Below are 21,083 nucleotides of genomic sequence, written 5' to 3' on the forward strand. Positions count from 1 at the left end.
AAATACTCAGATGTACAACCCAAGCAGAGCTGCACTGAGGGTTTGAAGTCTGGTAGAAGGTCCGTGGCAGGCTTAGAGATCTCCAGCAGCATTGGCTTTCAGATGATAGGAGGAAACACGCACACACACACACACACACACACCCCCCCCCAACTTCTCTCTCTCTCCCTCCCAGCACCACCCACCACACTCCATATATTAATACTTAACATTTCACTGCACAAGCAGCTAAGCTTTGACTGTGCTTAAGTTCAGACAACAAGGTAAATAATTATGAAAAGTATCTGGAATGCTGGAAGATCTGCTTTTTTATTCAGCGTGTTGAATTTGCCTCTGCAGTTTTTCCTTACGTCTCAGCCCACATGCGAACCGAAACTAGTTAAGTAACAATACAGTTCACCCTTGATGATGCAGAGTTTCTAATGAGGGACTTCCCAAGAAAATAATACTCAGACTTTGAGTAATAACTATTCATACATGCTATAAATAAACACAGATCCTAATACTTTTAATTAGACAGTTTCCACCAAGAAGTTATGTTCCCCTTAAGTATTTACATTGTAAAAAGAAACCATACAACATTTCTCCTAGTGATAGAAGAGTTGAAGAGTGACCTAAGTCAAAACGGACTTACTGGAGACCTCTCTTACTACCTCAGTTACATTTTCTTTCAGACTATGTAAAAAAAGTAATGAAGATCAAAAGCATTCATTTAATCTACTACACACATTTGAAAAAAAATAATTTAAGTGGGTGAAGGTTTTGCCCATTCTGCATTAGAAGTAAAAATTACATTTGAAAGTATTAAACAGACCAGCTGTTGAATGACTTGCTTCTGCAACTCCAACACAGTAACAAACACCTGGAGGCTTCTATTTAGCTACATTCCCTTGAGCATATTGAGTATTTTACCTACTGTGGGTGGGATTGCTCTGTCCCCCCACTTGTAAACAGCTTACTTATCCATGTCACAAAACTGAAGCTTTTTATACATCTCCCCGTTTATTAGCATCTCACGGGTTTTGTGCACGTTCAGTCATACATACACCAAGTCTCTACCTGCCCCATATAAGCTACTTAATTATTTGTTTGTACTGCCACAGCACACAGGAGCAGTTAACATCAATCAGCATCTTGCACAAACAGCGCTACACAAATAGCAAACATGACCACTCATGTCCTGAAGAACTTATTATAGAAGATGGACAACATAAGTAACATGGGGGAAGATGAAAGCATGCCATGAGACAGCAACAGTCCTTACAATAGATGCCAGCCAAAGGGTATTGTCTTTTTTTAAATAATTAAAAAAAAATAAATAAAGCAACCAACTGCTATCATGGATCTCTTCTTCCATTTGAAGGGGGAAAAGTACTTACGAATACTTCTTTTTCCATACTTAAGTTAATGGTCAACTTGTTCTGATGTGACAAGGCCAACAGGCAACAGCTTTTGCTTACGACAGCCTTGTTCAGCTCTGCTGAACCTTCCCCTTCATTTTCTATGAGCTAAGTTGATTTTATGTAATGCTGCCATAGGAAGTCTTGCAGCAAAAAGCATCTCAAGATCACCTTTAACTCCCAATTTACCCCCTGCAGTAGCAAACTGAAGATCTCAAGGGCAAGAATGGAAGACAGAGATAGATGGAAAAAAATTAGCTAACAAGACCATTTCTATTAAGAGCATCTCATCAAAGAACAACACAAAGCAACTGAAGAGATGGGGCAGAAAAAGACCCAGAAGAGAGAAGGAAGCAAGGTAAGAAGGTTCAGCCAGACACCTGCTGTAAAAGCTTTGTGAAATGACTCACCCAGTTCTCTGTTCCTCTCTCCAGCTTTGCTCGACACTGGATCAGAGGGACGTTCTAGACATCAGGAAAAAAGGGTGGAGCTGACAGAACACTTCCTGGGCAATCACAGGAGCAATAAGCAGCCTGTTTGTCCACCCAGTGCAAATTACAGGAACATTGACACTGCTGAAACACACACAGCACGCAAGAGCACCCTCAAAACTGCTCCATCAGCCCTACACTGCCAGGACACAAGAGGCTGGTTATACTCTGTCCCTGTGAGAGCAAGGACCAGTGTCAACGTCATCCACTGGGAGCACTGCAGAGGTTCCGGTGTGCCAGCCCTAAAAACATGGCACCAACTCACTGCCAGTCTCACAACCTACAGCACAGTTCATTAATAAGACCATTTTAAAAGGCTCACGAGGATGATGATCACGAAACAGTGCTCTGTTGGACAAGGCGGATGAGCACACAGCAAAAGCTTTAGGAAGAAGCAGCAGTGTGATGTAACACGAAACAAGTCTACAACAGTGACTTCCAATGTGGAAAGGGGAGAAGGTGAAGGACATATACGATATTATATGGCAGCCGGTTAACCAACAGGCAGAAACCTCTTCACAATGGAAAGGCAAGTACAGGAAGCAAGGGATCGGGAATCTGGTGGAACTGCTGGATTCTGGGGGATGGAAGATGGATGTGAAACAATCAGGCAAGGTCTCATGGCTAAGGATATATTTGACATACTTAATTCCAAGCAAGAAAGAATGTCTCTTGACAGAGCCTGAGGGCTCCAGGTTCCCCTTTGTGCTACATAAAAGGCCAAAGGGACTTCCAGAGATGTAGTCTCACTTGCTCTATAAGAAAGGCCAAAGGCACACATACAATAAAGAGAGGGACTGAAGATAGAACAAGGAGATTAAGCAGAAACTCACCTTGCTATCAGCTCCCAGGCAGGTCCTAACACCTATCCCAGAAACTCTCTGGACAAAGCTCCTGCCAGGCCAGACTGTCCCACACTTCCCTGCTGGCTCCTTCCCCTTGGAACAAGACTCCGAATGCCCCATCGCCTTCCCTCGCGTATCCAGCCAATACCTTCATATCCTGTGCTATTCATCTTTCTCATCGTCTTTTCATCCTCATAGCAGAGCTATTACCTACAACACTCCTAATCACATTTAATTGGTGTACGTTATATGGAAGATATCCATAATCTTCAAAGCGTCCTCCAAACAAACTAGAGAAGGGATTCCCCTCTGCTCAAGGCATTTGGCAAGAGCATCGCAGCAGACATTACACCAAGTGGCCTTTTTGTTTCCACTCCCTGAGTCACAACGCTATGCATCAGAGATTGATTTCACACCTATCTGGGATAGATGAGCTTTCCCAAACGTTTATGACATGCTGAAGAAAAAAAAAAAAAAGCAAGGGGAAGTTATGACTCACCAAATATTTGCTAATCTATAGCTGATCTTCAGCAATTACATTTGTATCATGTTTCAGAAATAAACGTGCAGATTTCCAACACTTATCTCAGACCTACAGCACACAGCACTCTATCATTACAGGCTACCGCAGCTGCTGGAAGGACAAAACTACACAGAAGTAACAGAGAAGCCATCCTTAAACAATAACGTACTCATTGATTAAAGGCCTTTTTTCCCCAATGATAATCCCTACTTTCTTCTGCTGGGTATAAATAGCAGCACAGGCTCAGCAGACACAAAATCTACAATAATTTTTTTTTTCTTTTTAACCACCAAAATTTTTCTCCGGTTTCCAGAAGGACCACGTTGTCTCTTCCCATCCTCAAAGGTATTTGGCACAAGAAGAGGCAACGCCTATATCATCGCTGAACAGATAAACCATCTCTCTTGGCTGTCTGAGTCACTGTTTTAAATTGAGCAGAAGAACACGGAAAATCCCAAGCTTTCCTCTGCCTCGGCATATTCCTACTCCCCGTTTCAAGGGGGACATCCTACAGAACTGCAGGGACTGCTTTTGCTCCCAGGTACAGACAAAGTACACAACAGTGCATTCCAGGCTCTGTCCTGGCTACGTTCCCTTCTCCTAAGACCAGTTTGTAAAATGACTTGAGGAGATAAAGCCAGGCTAGAGATGTGGATTTGCACATCGGCAGTGGTTCGGTGGGCAAAGGGGCTTAAGTAACACTTAGAGCTGGACTTAGAGTGGTAGCTCCAACTTTAGGGAATCTTGTAAATACTCCAGCAGGTTGGTTTGTTTGTTTTCCCCTGCCTCTTTTTTTTAAGAAAGGCTGTTTTTGCACTACAAATGTTGTTGCAGCCTGTAAGCTGAGTAAGAGAAATCCCACCTCTGGGAAAAGTTATAAACAGCTGAAAAATCAAGATCACAGTGAAACCACTGGGGTGGGGAGGGGTGACATCCAGGGAGGCTGGACTTACCACAGCTGGCGATGTCAAGAAACTGAATGCCAGACTGAGAAGATGAGAACCACCACTACAGACCACACCATCAATGCCACCGTCCTTCATAACAGCTCTTATCAAGTACATTGAAAGAAATTACAAGAGCCAGTTAGTAGGGAAGCTTATTCCTGCTATTCCCAAAGCAAGGAGAGCTGCATCACTCTAGCAGATGCTCTCCTGCCACAGTTATCCAAGCCCGTCCAAATCTGTCAATCCCAGAGCACCAATGTAACAGCAGTGATGTTTACAGGAGAATTACATCACATACAAAGGGTTCTGAGCAAAGCAATACATATTATTCCATTTACTTTCAGAGAAACTTTTTTTTAATCATGCAAATATTTAAGACTGTGTTGTCCTATGCACAAGAAACACTGCAATCAAACAATGTAACTTAAAAGATGCACAAAAATATAAAGACACAAAATCATAACACCAGCATTTATTTCAAATTATATTGATAATTTACTGGACACCAAAGCAGGCAGAAGACAAGTAATTCTGCAGCGCTCACACCTGATACAGAACCGCCACGCTCCACTGTCACCTGCCAGATGTGATGGGATCCAAGAAGGACACGAGGGCAAATCAAGTTACCTCCCCTAACCTCCAACAAAATCAGTTATTTTTGATTTTTCTTTCTTTTTTCCCTCATTTTTACCCCTTTCTGTCTTTAGCAGATACAAATTCTTTTTGCTAGTTTTCATCCTTTCGTATCTCCAGGACATATTTTTATTGCATGTGGACACTCAATTTCTGTTTGAGAACAAAAAAAACAGTGTTTCTTTTCAATATGTCATTCCTATTGTATTTCTTTTATGTTCACTTTCAATGACTATTAACATGCCAAGCCCAGGTCTTTGTTGTTTTTTTGTCGGTGTTTTTTTGTTTGTTCGTTGTGGGGAGGGTTTGGTTGGTTGGGCTTTTTTTAAGGAAGCAAATCTGACATCATTGGCAACAGAAGCATTACTTGAACAGAGAACAACCAACGGTTACTTTTAACAGCTAATGATAATGAATGAAACAATCCCCATTAACTATGGTTAATAACCACAGTTTCACACCCTATAAAATTCTGCTGCTTAGCAAATGAGGAACAGGCAACCTTTAATTAACTCTTCTTTAAATACAATTTCATGTGCTTGCTGGTGACCAAATTTTGTTTGCCTAACCCATGAGAGCACTTTGCTTCTTTTAGTTGAAAAACGCTGAGAATTCAGCTTTCATTCAAACAAATAAAATCTAGATTTGACTTCAGGTGGTCTTATGGCCTTAAATGTCATTAGGAAGGAGTCTGTCTTTTGTGCTAAGACATTATATCTTCCTCCTCACTAGGTAAATTCTCCACAGAGTAACACCTGGAAGAGAGCTGGACGACTAACAAACATGAATCTAACAACTGAAAATAAGCAGATTGATCTGTTATTTCCCATTCTTGCCAGCAAGTGTTGCTGTTTACCAAGGGAAAGCATGAACGAAAAATGTTTAAAAGATATTGCTAAATTTTTCCTTATTGTGTTTGTACCCAAATCCTTGCATGCAGAATCCTGATTCATCAGTTGAAACTCGGTGTGGCTTCAGAAGAGCAAGCTCTCAATAACTTCTGAAAGCAGAAAGCTTGCAAACTATTTTATGCAAAAAAACCTGAACATGCATATGATCTTCTGCAGTGCTGATAAGCACATTGCAAATGCCCAAGGAGAAAACTTGTGTGGGGAGATAAATACAGAAACTATTCTTAGTAACAGAGTTCTGCATCTGTTAAACTAACTCTGCTGGCACTGCGCTGAGAATTCATATTCACAAACATGTGCCCCAAATGTTGTGAAAAAGATACTATTTTAAATTCTGTTTTATGTAACCTGGAACATCTCTGTGAGCTCATGGAGGTATTTTCAGCGTGTATTGAGAAGGAGCAGAGCCTGGAGCAGTGGTTCCCTGCACAGGGCTCACAAACAACTGTCAGTGTGGGCATCAGAAAGCTGCAAGTTGAAAGCACAGCAAAAGGCAAAGCAAAGCTGGCTCACTGTCCCTTGGCATGGGGAACCGATCTTCAGCAAAACATTTAACCAAATCCTTAATGTTCAGTGTAGCATGGAGTTTCACTTTCTGATCCCCTCATGCAGGCAACAGGAGACTCACAGATGAGCAGTAAAACCCTTAAGAGACCTGCAGATGAAAATAATTTGGTGCAAACCTCATGTATGTGGCAACAAATGAGATGGAAAACTTGGTCATGAAGACAGAATGAAGCACCAGAGCCACAGTTTCCCATTTTAACAAACAATTTTACTGATTTAACTTGCAATGCACTTCTTTTAACTGTCTTATTTCAATCTGAAAACTAACTTCTGGTAGGGGAAAAGTTCATTACAGACTTTTTTTCTTTCTAGCATCAGCTATTTTAAGTTTGCTCATAGCATTTTATTTTTGCACACTATGAGAAGCTGGGCAGAAATTTACTCTCTGATAGATCTCCAGTGCCTCTGAAGTCAGGCCAAGCAGAAATCATGGCAAAGCACACTCTTTCTAATCTAATTTCTTCATGGCTATGCCCCTATGTACCAAACAGAACTGGACCCCTGGATGCACATATAAATAATGGCTACAAATAAAAGCACCGGCACAGGCAATAAGACCATCCACACAGTACTAGGCTGAGTCCTAGTGAACAAACTGAAATAGCAAGCAGGGAAAACTTTATTTCTAAATCTGTTGCTGAATCCTCACTTCGCCAAATGGCTGAGAGTAGTCTCTGTGTTTGACATCACCTGAAGACCACTACAGCACCTTCCTGCAACAGTTACTTTATAAGTGACCACATGAAAAAGTCATTATCCCACCTGGGAATAACTGGGATTTTTGCTTGTATAGTAGCTGTAGAGAGGTCAAAGCCTGAAAGGATTTTGGAGAAAGGGGGAAGAATTTAAGAAAAAAAAAATAAGCCTGCAAGTTGCAGGGACTCCAGTGTAACAGTTTTCTAGTCGGTTAAACAGCTAAGAGCAGTATTAGTCTGTACCACTTACAACAAACTCACAGCCTCTTCCTCTTGGCTCTCAGGGGCCATACTCTGGTATTTATTTTGAAAGACAGCCCCTTTCTTTAATCACCTTTTATTAAAATGCTCTTTTTAAAAGCTGATGGTACAGACGGGGCCCTACAGTAGTTGCAAAGAACATGTTTTTTTCCTGCTAATGCATCCTCATGGCAACAGCCAGAAATACCCTTCAATAACCCGTACATGTCAACAAGCTCCATTACAGCCCAGGATGTTTGCTATAGCAGTTATTTCACAAGCCTCTGGTGGGACTGTAAATTCTGGCAGTCTCAAATACATTTCCTTTTATTACAAAACCCATTTTAAAGTCATCAGAAAGATTTCTCATTTGTAAACTAGCACTTCTATATTTAGAATATTACTTGGATTACAGATTTATTTTTTCTTCCTGACACTGCAGAAAAGAAGAAAAAGAAAAGGCAGGAGCACTAACACAGGCAAGCAGAGGACTTTTCAAATACTGAAAAAGGTTTTAAGTTTTTGGAGAAGAGGACTGTTGCTCTGGATTTGAAGGAAAGGCCTGATTCATGACTTCCAGCTAACACACTGTCCCTGACTTCACCCCTCTGTAAAATGGAAACTCTTTCTCCGGCCAGGCTCCCCTACAATACAATTTGTGGTCTGCTTCAGAAAGCAAAGCATCAAAGTGTTGCAGGGATGCGGGGTGAAAAACCAAAGGTCCATCAGGTTCCCAGCCAGGAGAGGACCACTCACTTCCATAACTCCCCATTTCTTCTCTGCTGAATGTACAGATACAGCTAAACGGAGGGGAGCGGAACAGTCTCACAAGGCATCTGCCCCCCAAGGACAGGCAGCCTTTTAGAAGTACTGAACTAAGTTGTTTACACATGTACACTGAAGTACATCATGACATGGACTTCGTGAGTCAAAAAAATATGACAAATAGTTGATGGAAGTACAGATTTCAGTTAATCTAACCGATCTACTACATTAGGAGAATAAACAAGTCTCCTGTACATGCAAAGATGAACTCAACACTAAATCAAACTAATATTTATGACTGACAGGATAATTACTATACCCCATTTAAAGCAAGGCACCATATAGCCCTTTCTTATAGATGTGGAGATTTTGATTTCTTTGCTTGAGTTCTCCAAACTCAGATGAGCTTTTTTCATTAATTCTGGATTAACTGGATCATTTATCTACTCGGTAAATGATATCCAAACTTTTGATTACTTGATTAAACCTGCTCTGCAGCTAAAACTTACATTAAGGCCTGCCCAAACAGCTTGGTACAAATAAACTGGGGGAGGGTTGCATATATTAGTTCACAGATCTTTGGATACACATTTTTTTGGGGGAGAAGGGCCCTGTTCCAATCGTTTCTTAAAATTATGGCAGCAGAACACAGTGTGAAGCTGGGTGGCATGTAACTGCCAACACAACAAGCATTTGCAATGATTCATTAGCCCAGGATTTGATGAGTTGTTCCTGGCTTTGAAAATAATTAGAGAAAAAAAGAATTAGACATCCAACCTGCCAGAGCTCAGCGGAGTGATACTCAAATTCCTGAGGCAAACTTGTAGTATTGCATTGCATATTGTTTAATTTTATTTTAATACAAGGAGCTATCTTGTCAAACGATGGACAGGCAGTCTGCATCTTGAAGTTATATACATTAACTGGTAGGGAACAGAATAAGCCAAAAGAACAGCCATTGGCTAGGTACCACTTAATGTTTCAGCATCTACATTCAATCGTAATCAAAATTCTGTGTGTTTTTCTCTGAATAAAAACAGAATCATAATTTTGTATTTGAACCCTAATCTCTTTGTCTGCTTTTGCTATTAAAACTTTTTTCCAGGCCTCTATCCTCCCTTTCCCCAGAGAAACGGTCTTTTCAAAGTTTTAAATCAGATACAAGGTATAATTTAGCCTGCTATAGCTATTTCCAGATAGCCTCCAACGTGACAAATTTATTCACTTGCCACGAATTTTCCAATAGTGAAGAAATAAATTGAAGTGAGATGGGGTTCCTGAAGCAAAAACCTTGCTAGTACCGCAGGAATTGTGATACTTCATTTCTTCTAATAAAATCACACACAACTGGATCCAATCCACAGAGATACCAAACACTCCCAATGATTTCACCCTTGTCTCCAACCCAAACAGCTTTTTCATGGAAAGAGAGGCCACATCACAAGCAGGTACTCAGACTGCTGGCACACCTTCCTGGAATCTCTTGCCTGAAAATCCAGCCATTAACATATGGAGAAGTTGGAGCAAGTGCTTCTATTTTTATTATACACCATCTTTTCTGAATTATTGTTTTCCCTACATTACAAGGTATTTGGCAAAAGAGACAGAAAATCATGAATTAGGATCAAGAATTACAAAACAGACCTTAGCCTTCCCATCAGTGTGACAGAACTTTTTTCTTTACAGAATCCTCATTCAAGTTGTGTGTTGCACAGTATAAATAATTCATTTGATTACATTTGAGCCTTCTCTCTTATTTGGAAAAAGGAGCTCCTGTATAGCACTATCAGACAGCTTTTATATGAAGGTAGTCTAGAAGGTCAGGAGACAGACCTCCAACCAGAAGTATCTGTAAAAACAATATTATTCTGGTTTGGCTGCAACAGGTCTTGTCACTTCTCCACAGATGCTACTTCCTTGGCACATCATGTCTTATAAAAGACCCTACAGCTCTCCAAGGCTCTGCTACCACAAGTCTCTGGGCCATAGTGAACCACTACCAACTGCCCAAGCAGACAACACCCAGAATCACAAGCTTGATTAGAAATGCTGCAAGTTGGCCATCAACAATGCCACATTTCTCCAACCACGTCTGCTCAGCACCTTCTCCCATTTACAAAGTAAGGTACAAAGAGGTACCTCCAAGTGTACCCACCCTACCATTCTCCATCAAGTCTGACTAGAGAGCTCTTTCCTGGGCAGGACACCAACCAGGTTTTGACAGCACCAAGGTAGTGGGTACACTGGGACTCCTTCCCATGATGCTGACAGCTCTGCCTCATTGTTTTCTCCTGTAGCCATCTGCTTCTCCTGTCTTGTTCTCAGATGGCAGATCTGCTGTGAAGCATCCCACCACCTCCCTCCATGCTCACATAGCACCTACCAGCAGCAAGGGATGCTGGGTCCCAAGCAGGGATCCTAAGTGTTGTAGTAGAATAAGTCATAACATGCAGAACAAAAGCTGTTTACAGAGGACTTTGTTGTTGGAGCTCCCCAAATATACTGCTAGAAAAATAACATCACATTTCATAATAATTTCCCCGATGCACGCCAGCTACAGAGGAGCCCTCTTGAATCAGCACAGCTCCAAAGTACCGTGTATCAAAGTTCTAGGTCTATGTACAATGCTGCCGAGCAGAAACAAGGTTTATATTCTGATTAATTGCTCAGGATGAAAATACGGGCTCTGACATAACGTAATAGCTATTTTGGCACAACTTTTGAGGAGCGTGAGTAAGCAGCCTCTCCTAATTGATGTGCAGATCCTGGAGTGGGTAGTAACTGTATAATAGTTTCATGTTGTCTTCTGAAAGTTAACACAGATGTGTACCCCGTCAAACTAGTCCACAGTCACCAGCAGTGGCTACACACTTGAAGCTGTAATCCTGCTTCATCCCTTATCTACATTTTCTGTCTCCCATGGAAAACAGATTAACACAGGACGACTTGGATGTTACAGCTGCAGTCAGCACAAGCAATTCCAGGTCTCAACGGTGGCAGGAGGACTCAAGCAGCCGATCAAAATACCTTGGCTTAACAGCAGCTGAGCAGCAAGAGCAGCCACGTGTGCTGTTAGACCATGGCCAACGCGTACTGAGACAGCTGAGCTCAGTCTACGGTCAAAGAGGTTTGTGTTAACCTACATTACATCATATTTGCAAACAACCAGGACTTTGCACACAGATAACTACTGCTCTATAGCTGACATCAGTAAATTATTACACAGAATTAACTAAACCATGCTTGAGTCTAAGACCATTAGCTCAGTGAGCCACTATACTTGGGACGTGGTTCCTACGGAGTAAGCATAAAGCTCGATAAAAGAGTCCTGGAAGGTTACCAGATCGCTGGCATTACTGCTCATTCATTTAAGAGATTCAGAATGTTAGGAATCAGTCATATAAACTCATCAAGCTGGACTCAGTGGTAAAGATGTCACTGAATGTAAGCATGGTACTTGTCACACTTTCTACTGGAATGCTGGTTTTAAGACAGGAAAATTGAGCTGCGTACAGAAAACCAACCACATGCCAGCGACCGCACAACTCACACATCATTTTAGCTTCTTTTTTTTTTTTTTCTAAGGTCAGCAGTAAGATTTTATGTTCCATTTAACCCAACATAACTGCAAGCTGCTATGGAAGGAGGAGTCCTGCCTTCCCACATTCCTTGTTCCCAACCCTCCTCTGGGTTGGGTCTCGTAACTGTGTGGCCACAGCACAAGTCAGTTCTGTAAATGGATGGAAAACTTTTTTTTTCTGAGCATGTGTGGTCCTTTCACATTGAATCAGCAACGTCAACCAACTCTCCCTGCAGCCATTCAGCAGCCGGCTCCTGCACAGGGTGCAGGACTGCGACTCGAGGCGCAGATGACCCATGTGTCCCAGCCTGGAGCAGGAGATCAGGCACAGTTCAAACCACACCCTGCACAGTGCAGAGTCCTCCTCCTGGTGTTCATAAGGTGAACTTTTACCCCACATCACTGCCTTGGAATTTAAGTAGTTAAGTAACTGATAAGAGACTACTACTTTTTCCCTTAAATCACTCGAATAATAGAAAAAACAAAGCCTCTGATTCCACATCTCTAAGCTACAGAGGAGGTGGCTGGGCAAACACCAAGCCTCCTGCATCTTCACCTCTGAAGTCTGGAGTGGACAATAGCAAAGAATTGGTAGAAACGCACTTTAACATGAGAATGCACGTCACAGGGTGAAGGCACGACAGGCAGTATTGCTCTGAAAATACCTTTGTGTTCACGTTCTGAATTGACGCTCTTATGTAGTCCCCAATACACAGACCAAAAAAGATATGTAAACATTTTGTGCATGCGACATTCAGTAGAGGAAAGCTACCTCATACCCCAAAATCTCTGGACAGCAGAAACTGGTGCAGTTCGAAGGCCTGTACCTTATATCCCAAGGCAAATCAGCCCACATGAACTGGTGTTACGCCAGCAGACTAGTCCTGAAAGCACAGGACTCACCAGCTGGCACATACTCATGCATACGTGCAATAAGCCTGACAATTTCTGGGGAAAATTAAACCTGTTTCCCCTTGCACAGCAGCTCTGCTCTTGCATAGAGGAGCAGCAGCACACAGCTATACTCCAATGCTGCGAGCGGCTAAACAGTCCTCTTGCCAGAAAACCTGGGGATTACTTCTCTTTGTATTATAAAAGTAATGGCTCTATCGGATGTAAAATACGGGCAAAACAATATGATTTCAACTAAGTCTGTATCACCCAGCTGAACCCGGTGCACCTCCATCTTCATACGCTTTTCTCCCAGTTTCTGTGTCTTACACCTTCTGACACTTGAACTGTCACAGCCATCCAGTGTCCAAATCTCAGGTTTATGCTACAGCTTCTTCTAAGTGCAATAACAAGTCAGTGCACAATGACAGAAATCCCCACTTCATTACTAATTTCCCATGTAATCCAGGACGTTCCATAACCACGCAAATGCAGACGCAAGGCAATGCTTTCAAAAATGTTTATTTTTGTTGTTGTTGGAGGTTTTTTTGTTTGTTTGGGTTTTTTCATTTATTTGGGTTTGTTTGATTGTTTTATGTTTTGTTTGGGTTTGGGCTTTTTTGTTTGTTTTTAAGAACTCAGCATCTAGCACAGCTCCCTGTAAATTGCATATAACCTAATTTCTGCGCTACCTTGTTTCAGTTTCTCATTACTGAATATCTTTCATGTTTTAATCCACATGACATTTGATTTGCTGCATGGAACGAGCACCTTCTGAACTCCAGAATAAAATGGAGGTTAATTACTAAACCAGATTTCTAAGTGAGAGTAAAACTCTATTAATGCCTAAAGCAATGCTAAACTTGACAACTTAATTGAAGTTAAGCATTGCAGAGTTAAACTGCCCCAACAGCTTTATTCAAGCAGCAGCCTGAGACCTCCCAGGATCCCACATTTTACCCAGATGATGGAGGACAAGACTTCTCCTGCTCTGGAATTCTGCATTTGCAGTGAGATATTCAAGTGGCATTTGGAGATGCCTTTGCAAGCAAATGTCCAGACCTCTACCCCCACGTTGTTCTCCTCATCTCCCTCGTACACACCACTGAGCCTTCGAATAAACGACAGGAGACAAACAGAAGCGATAAGGTAAAAAGAACTCTCATTGGAGATACGGGTAGAGGCAAAAACTAGAGTAAAAGTCTGTCAACAACCATCATTCAACATGGTATTAATTTTGTCACAGAGGCACTTAACAGCTAACTAAGCCCCACAGCACCCCAGGAGTGCAGCTATTGCTGCAGCTGCTTACCATCCAAAGTCATTCATTTGCATGAGAAAAGCGCAACAGGACTGCAGAAATACAGATATCATCCTCATCTAGAAATTTAAAATAAGAAGGACTATTGACACTGTTGGTTCTCAGGTTTGCTTGGAGCTTCTAGATGGCAATAAGTCAAGTCTCTTCCCTATAAAGTGCTGCTCTGTGAAAGCACCCTTAACATTTTGCTTATTTCTCAGTAGTTACTGGAAATGCAAAGGAACAAAGTTTGAAACAGTAAACATGGTTCATTTTCTATACTTCATGTTTTGGTATTGCCAGTGAACTCCAGTTACCCAAACATGTCAAAGCTTGACAGTACAGAGAAATTAATGCAGCCTCAGAAAATAAAAACTGGAGACTGTACAGTCAGCACGTGTTTGTTTCTACATCTGATAAAAAGTGAATCAACTAAGACTGCTATGGCATGGCATAGCACTGGACTCCCAATTCCTACCAACAGCGTCATTAAAGATTTGCATTTAGCAGCTACACTTTATTTTACCCTGGAAGGCACTCTGAAGTAAACTTCTCCAGTAATTCCAGTAAACCTTTCCATGCTAAAGAATAAATTCTGTGAGATCTCCAGTTTATTGGTCCTTGAAGCTGCCAAAAGCAATCTGCAGAAAACTGCAGTCCTAGATAACTGCACGATGCAGGACAGCCAAGGCAAGACCAGTCCCAACTGAAGACACTCAGTTCCATGTGAGATTTATTTAATATCGCTTGGCAGAAGCTGCAGGTTACAGAAAGGTATTCTGCGCACAGAACACTGAGGAACCGATTCTAGAATCATCCCAGAACATGAAACGGCCAAAGTTCATGTTTACTACTTCAGATGTAATTTTGACTTCAGTCTTCATAGAAGACAAGTTAGTGCTGGTGCATCAAAGAACTGGAATATTTTAGTCAGCCTCGTGGAATTACTATACACATTAAACAGCCCAGATAACATCACAAGCGATGAGCATCTGTCAAGTGCTTTGCACAAACAACACCAAGGTGCAGTTTTGCAGCACTGGACACAACCTCCGCACTCAAGCTGTAGTGCTTATTAAATGTAACGTTATGTTTTAAGGTGCTTTGCATCTATCTGCAATGGAGAATGACAGAGCAAACAACTAGTTTGTCTCAAACACAATTGAATCAAGACAAGGAAGAAAACCTGTCGGCTTTTGAGCCAAGACTGAAAAAGACGCAGAAGTTTTGCTCACCATGTCTTTAACTATGCCTGTACCATCACTCGCTTTTAGGACAAATTGCAAAAGTTTAGAGGAGCAATAATTCCCCTTGTCTTACTTAGAAAAGCAAAGCTGAAGGAGTGCAATGTGGTGGGGGGAGATGTGGAGGTGTGCAGCTTCCTGCATCCTTCAACTTGTGCGTACTGTGATATGCAAGTCAAAAAACAGTTTATGTATCAGTTATGTACAACTGAAAAAAAAAAGAAAAACAAACACAAAACAAAACCAAAAAATGCCACACAAGACAAACCACCGCCATGAAACTCCAAGCAAAAAAACACATACTTTTTTTTTACTGTAATGGTCATCAATACTAGAACAGGTCACCAGGAGTTGTGGAGTGTCTGTCTTTGGAGATACTCAAAGCCCAATGAGACATGTCTCTGAGCAACCTACTCAACATGACAAGCAACTGAGTTGGACCAGATGATCTCTAGAGGTGTCACTTCAATGACTGTGATTCTGCACAGCCACTGCAAAAAAATAGACTGCTCAAAATAACCCTATTCCAAATTTTCAGAACCTGTCCACATGACACTTGATATTAGACTAACAACACTGTGGTTGGCTTTGAGAACAACCTGGTTTGGATCCAGAAAGCTGCAGTCATACACAGCTCCTCTTTCAGAGGAGCCACACAAGCACTGGCTCCCACACCAAACCCACCCCCCCAAAAAAAAACAAACACACCACCAAAACAAAACACACTACCCAAATAAATGAACCCACAAGCCAACACTATCGTCAGGACATCAGAAACTAAATGGACAGTTAGGTCTTGAGGAGTGAGGAAAGAAAAATCTGATAATGGCCTTCCCATGTTAAACAGCCTATACTGAAATTCGGTTAATTAATCTGCATCTCATGTTGAAAGGATTATGCATTTATCTTTTTCTAGTGGGATTTTTTTTTTACTTTTCTAAGTAGTATTTCAACTAAAGTGGAATATATGAAAACGACAGTTACAGGCTAAAAAAGTACATCCAATTTAACAGCCTGCCATATGCTGAACACTTATCCCCCTATCCAATAACGTATTCAAACCATGAGCTGAAACTTAAGCACAAATAGTCTTGAGCAGCACGGTTCACATACTTAACGTCTGCTAGATCAGGGCAGAGCTCACCTGTGTTTGCTGCAGCCCGAGGGCTGCAACAAGTTTAAACCTACAAGTACAAAAGCAATTGAATTATTTAGGATTCTGAAACAGAGAATACAAGGAAGCGTTTTGCTGAACTGGGGTTTGATAAAGGGAAGTCTTTAAACATATGCTTAAGTCTGATCTCTTTCAAAAGAAGCCTCAGCATGAACGCTGGGTGCTTGCAGCTCCCACTATGCCAAGGATTCAAAGCACACTGGGGAGAAAAAAGTCTATGGCAGGCATTTGCTCAGGAAGAATGTTTTTGGGAGAGACTTTATATCATTTTAATATTTTGATTACTTTTACAACTTCAAACAAGCCCAAGTTGTTTCTAAAATTCCAGATCATAAACCAGCACATTGTTTCCTCCCTAAATTTTAACTCGAATTCTCATCTTCATCTAACAAGATGCCAGGAAACAGAAAAGAGCCTGTTGCCAAAAACTTTGATAAAATTCAGTTAAATTATCCAGATGGTTTTCATTCCACGGAAAATACTAAACCAGCAGTTTGCAGAGCAGAGCATTTTCTAAATACACAAAATAAAGAGAAAACAATACACAAGTGGAAAGTGCAAATGCTGAGCCAGTTATATTTTTGTTCCAGCAGAAATGCAACACAATCAATACAATCTTACAGTTCTAGAGCACCCATCTTTCTGCTGCCAGGTGTGCTCTGCAACTCTAAGTGCCACCAAATAGAATGCACACAGTTCCTAGTTCTACCATGTATTTCTCCCCGTGCTACCACAGAAGGAGGAATTGCATTTCTACCACACAGCTCCCAAAGCCAGGCATCCCCTACAGCACTACAAGAAGCGAAACAGCACCTACTGAACAAGCTATGTACTGCGGATGACTCTGCAAGCAGCCAAATTTAGCATTTCTCCAAAGCACAGCCTGATTCTGTAGCTCTTAAATATAGAGAACGCTGTCTTAGATTATTAAATAGTGATTACAGAAGTGGAATTTCAAGAGCTGTGAAAGTCTTTGCCACAAAAAATAAAATCACTGAAAAGAGACAAGGACAGATACTACGATTTTCTGCACAGTGTTATTTAACAAGCCTCAGTGCTAAGGTATTAAATTACTTATGGGAAATACACATCAGATGATTGTACGACAACACCAAAAATCATTCAAATCCACCAACAGCAGAATTAGAAAACTGATCAGAAAGATCAGGAAGAGATGAGCCATGGAAAAATATCTCAGCGGTTACAGATGGATATTCATCCCTTTTACAGAGCATCTCACTAAAACGTTTCATAGCAACAGGGCAGGAGTTATCAGATAGCAGGGGACGAGACTGGTAACCATACAAACCAGTACCATCATCCAGCTCATAGCACACTTGAAAAATGACATGAGAAAACAGGCAAATGAGCAAACAGGAGGAGCTGTAGGAAATAATTTCTTATTTAGATCATTAATATGTGTCTTCCTGGGGTAACCGCTGGTTTCCCACATTAGCCAGCCAGCATGGCACAAACAAGAGCATCACCGTGACTTGCTGAACATCGCACCGTATCAATAGCACGCCGATGCTCTCACCATCCTTTGAGGGAGCAGGACCTGCCACCTTCCATGTGCCTCTGTCTCTGTGACCACCTGAAACAGCTGCAAAGCCCCAGCTGCCCAGAAGCAGCTCTGGGTGTGAAGCAGTGGGGCTGCCAGGTGAGGCTGCAGCCCCCGCAGAGGTGCCCCAGGTCCCAGCTAACTGCAAGAGCCACCTCTTGTCATGAGCCTCCTTTGATGTGGGATGCAGCACGACACCCAGCACAGCAAAACGGAACATGAGCTCATTGGACCTGTTCCTCTGCAGGTCTATTTATAGTCTCAGGTGGTGCTGCAAGGCAAAAGGCCACGCGGTCAACAGTTTCAAAGAGCAAGTCCCTAAGATCCCACCTGAGACCCAAGAGGACACACACCCCCCAGCTGGGTTCAAGAGATCACTGCACACACTGCAGACCCAGAGGAGGGAAATTTTGAGCTACAGTACGCCAGCAAAGCTCTTACAAGCAGCTTCATTAGAAAGGCTGAGGGATAATTAGCAGTCTCCTCCACAATCGAAGACTCCTTTGGAAAGACAGCAATTACTGCCTACTCAGAGGGATCTCTCCCTCTCCCAGAAAGCAGGAGGCTGCTGTAAAGGCAGGGTGACCCATTCCTCTGTGAAATACCAAAAAAAAAGACCTTCCCCAGCTCTGCAAACCTGCAGCAGCACCAGGCCTCTTCCAGCCGGCCCTGTTTTATTGCAGGGGCAGCTCCAGCACCTCCAAAATCCTCATAACAAGCAGATCCATTTCATGCTTTTCAGCATTACTCACCACACTTGAAAAACAGAAAAAGTCCTTGCCGGCCCACAGCATCTTGAGCGTGAGCAGCTCCTACAGCACATCTTTGTACAGTAAGTATCAAAAGCTGTATTAGCTGGAAACCAAATTATCACTTGCAGAATAGTTTTGCAATTTGATTGAAACTATAAATTGTGCAACAAGCTAAATAAAAAAAATGTGATTTTATCTCCCGCCTTACTTTACTCCTTTGAAATAACCTACTTCTACACAGATGCAAGTTTCTCTTGCTGCACCATGAAAGATTTCACATTCCTAAAAATCAAGCATTTTCAAGAATTGATGTACACTTGTCTTCACTGTTAATATCCAACCTATGCCTGGCTGTCTCCCCACCAATATATAGCAGTCGGAGAGTCCCTTTGGCCACCAGTACCAGAGTTCACACCACCCTTCAACTTCCTTGTCCTCCCGCAGCAGTTCAGGAATCTCTGGTTCCCACAACCTTAAACACATTTTCCCTTAATCCAACTACCTGTGCCCCAAATATCACCACTCCTATTTCAAACACGTCCCCATACTTCATGCTGTGACCCCAATTACAGAGATTTGGACAAATGCCTGTTAGAAACAGATGGAGCTGAAAACTGTCTAATTTCTGAGCACATCTTCCTTGTTTCCTGGTAGAGCTGCTCCACTTTGTACAAAAAACTATTTTCTGGAGCAAGGTGGGAACAATCCCAGGCAAATGCTCGCTCTCTGGTGTGACACCAAGACATTCCTGCCCCTACCAGTTCAATTAGTACTATAAAAGGCAAAATGGACCAGCTTCTGCAAAAGAGACATCTCAAAAAGCCCATGGTTTATTGGTTTGGGCACTCCAATGGGTGGTGGACATGTTCAATCCCATGTTTTGAGTCACAGACAGGACTGGAACTCAAAACTTGTGTCTCGAGTAGATAAAGCTGGAATAGGGTGATGTTGTACTACCTGCTCTTCCTTGCCTCTGAAAGAGCAGACCTCTCTTTGGCACACCGCTCCAAGAAAAGTTTAGCAACAGCTCACCTAGACCAGATAACCAAATCTTCAAAGGACAGCATTCAACACCAACACCTCTTACACCCTTTGCTGGCTGGCTCAGGCAATCCCCCACTCCACATGCCAGTTTTCACAAGCCTTCCTTGAAGCCACCTTTCCTTTCCCCCATGCGTTCTATGAGGGACCTAGACACCTACCCTTTTTTTTTCTTTTAAGTTCCACTAGGCAGCAGAACACATAAAAATGAGATGATGCAACACTAAACCCAAGTTCTCCTTGTGAATATAGCCCTAGGTGCCCAACAGGATGTGACAGGTGGACACGCAGGCAAGCCGAGGAGGAGGATGAGGTCACAAAATGAGCAGTTGCACAGCATACTACTAATCTTAAATTCCAAACTCATTATGCACAAGCCTAACAAACAAAGGAGCAGCTTAACAGATTTACAATGTGCCTTCTCCAAGGGTGGAATAATTATTTATCAGATAGCAACCTTCGTGTTACAACAGCAATAAATAAATAAATGGTCCCAGCAACTCCTCTGAACTATGCCACTAGACAGACTGACATCTGGGATGTGGCTTTAGCGTGGCTGAGCTTGGGCATAGTTGTAAATATTTGGTACAAATAAAATAAAACTCGCTAGACTGAGCAGAAACCCAAACATGGTAGTTAATGGCACCCCAGGGGACCCACTGCAAGAGCCACACACCCTTCTCAAACTCCATTTTCCAGCTTCCAATGAACAGCCCAAAAGAGGTTTTTCCCTTTGCTTTTCTGTAAAATTACCCCCTCCTGCCTGTGTACACATCTCAATACCATTCTTATTTCATTCTCTCAAGTTGCAACTGTTATTTATTCAGGCTGAAGTCCACAAACATTATAAAAAGGGTTTGGTTTGTTCCCTCTGCCTCTGTATTCCCAGTTTGGCTTTACAGCTGCATATGGTATTACCATGCAGTCACACATTCAGGAAAAGCATTTCCAACATCAGTCGTATTTTATACAAACTCTCTCCTCCCTTATTTAGATAAAACCCAAAGAATCCTTAAAGGAAACAGTAAATATGCACATATTCAGCCAGGCTCTCCAACTTTGGTATCTCAATGATCCTTTTCCATCTCTATGATATTATTCTGACTTCCCAGCTCGACATTCCAGGATCACAACCCACACTTGTCCATATTCCTCATCTCTTGCCATCTGACAGCTTCCAAAGTCTGCTCCCATCTTCTCACCCCAAAAGAGTTCCCAGACGATTCAGCTCCATCCCACGTTTCCTAGCTAGCTGCTTCTCCAGAAAGTATCACTGTAATTCCTATAAAGAAATGTGTTTACACATTACAACAGTATGGCTGGGAATAAGATTAGTAACAATCATTCATCATTCCTGTCTCCATTCTCTGGAGAATCCTTGTTGGGGACATTCCAGTTGTTCCCACTTCTTCTTGTTACTTTTCTCCAGTCTCCAGATCCCAACACCTCTCCCTACTAGGTTTCTACCATTCATACAGCAGTTTGTGTTGTCACCGACTGCGAAGACAAGAAATGGTGTCTCA

General features: G+C 42.0%; 1 protein-coding gene across 7 annotated transcripts in view; it reads right to left on the bottom strand.

The window, feature by feature from the left end:
• Positions 1-21,083, bottom strand: part of MITF (melanocyte inducing transcription factor) — a 107,789-nt gene that overhangs the window by 78,086 nt on the left and 8,620 nt on the right. The window contains exon 1 of one of the 7 annotated variants that reach the window (XM_065075422.1): positions 2,725-3,162. The exons of the other annotated variants lie outside the window; for them this stretch is intronic. The gene's annotated coding sequence lies outside the window, so the exon portion shown is untranslated. Of the gene's footprint in view, positions 1-2,724; positions 3,163-21,083 lie in introns of those variants that run through there. 7 annotated transcript variants of the gene reach the window in all.

The sequence above is a fragment of the Columba livia genome, chromosome 10, assembly GCF_036013475.1.
Source record: "Columba livia isolate bColLiv1 breed racing homer chromosome 10, bColLiv1.pat.W.v2, whole genome shotgun sequence".
Taxonomy (NCBI): Eukaryota; Metazoa; Chordata; class Aves; order Columbiformes; family Columbidae; genus Columba; species Columba livia.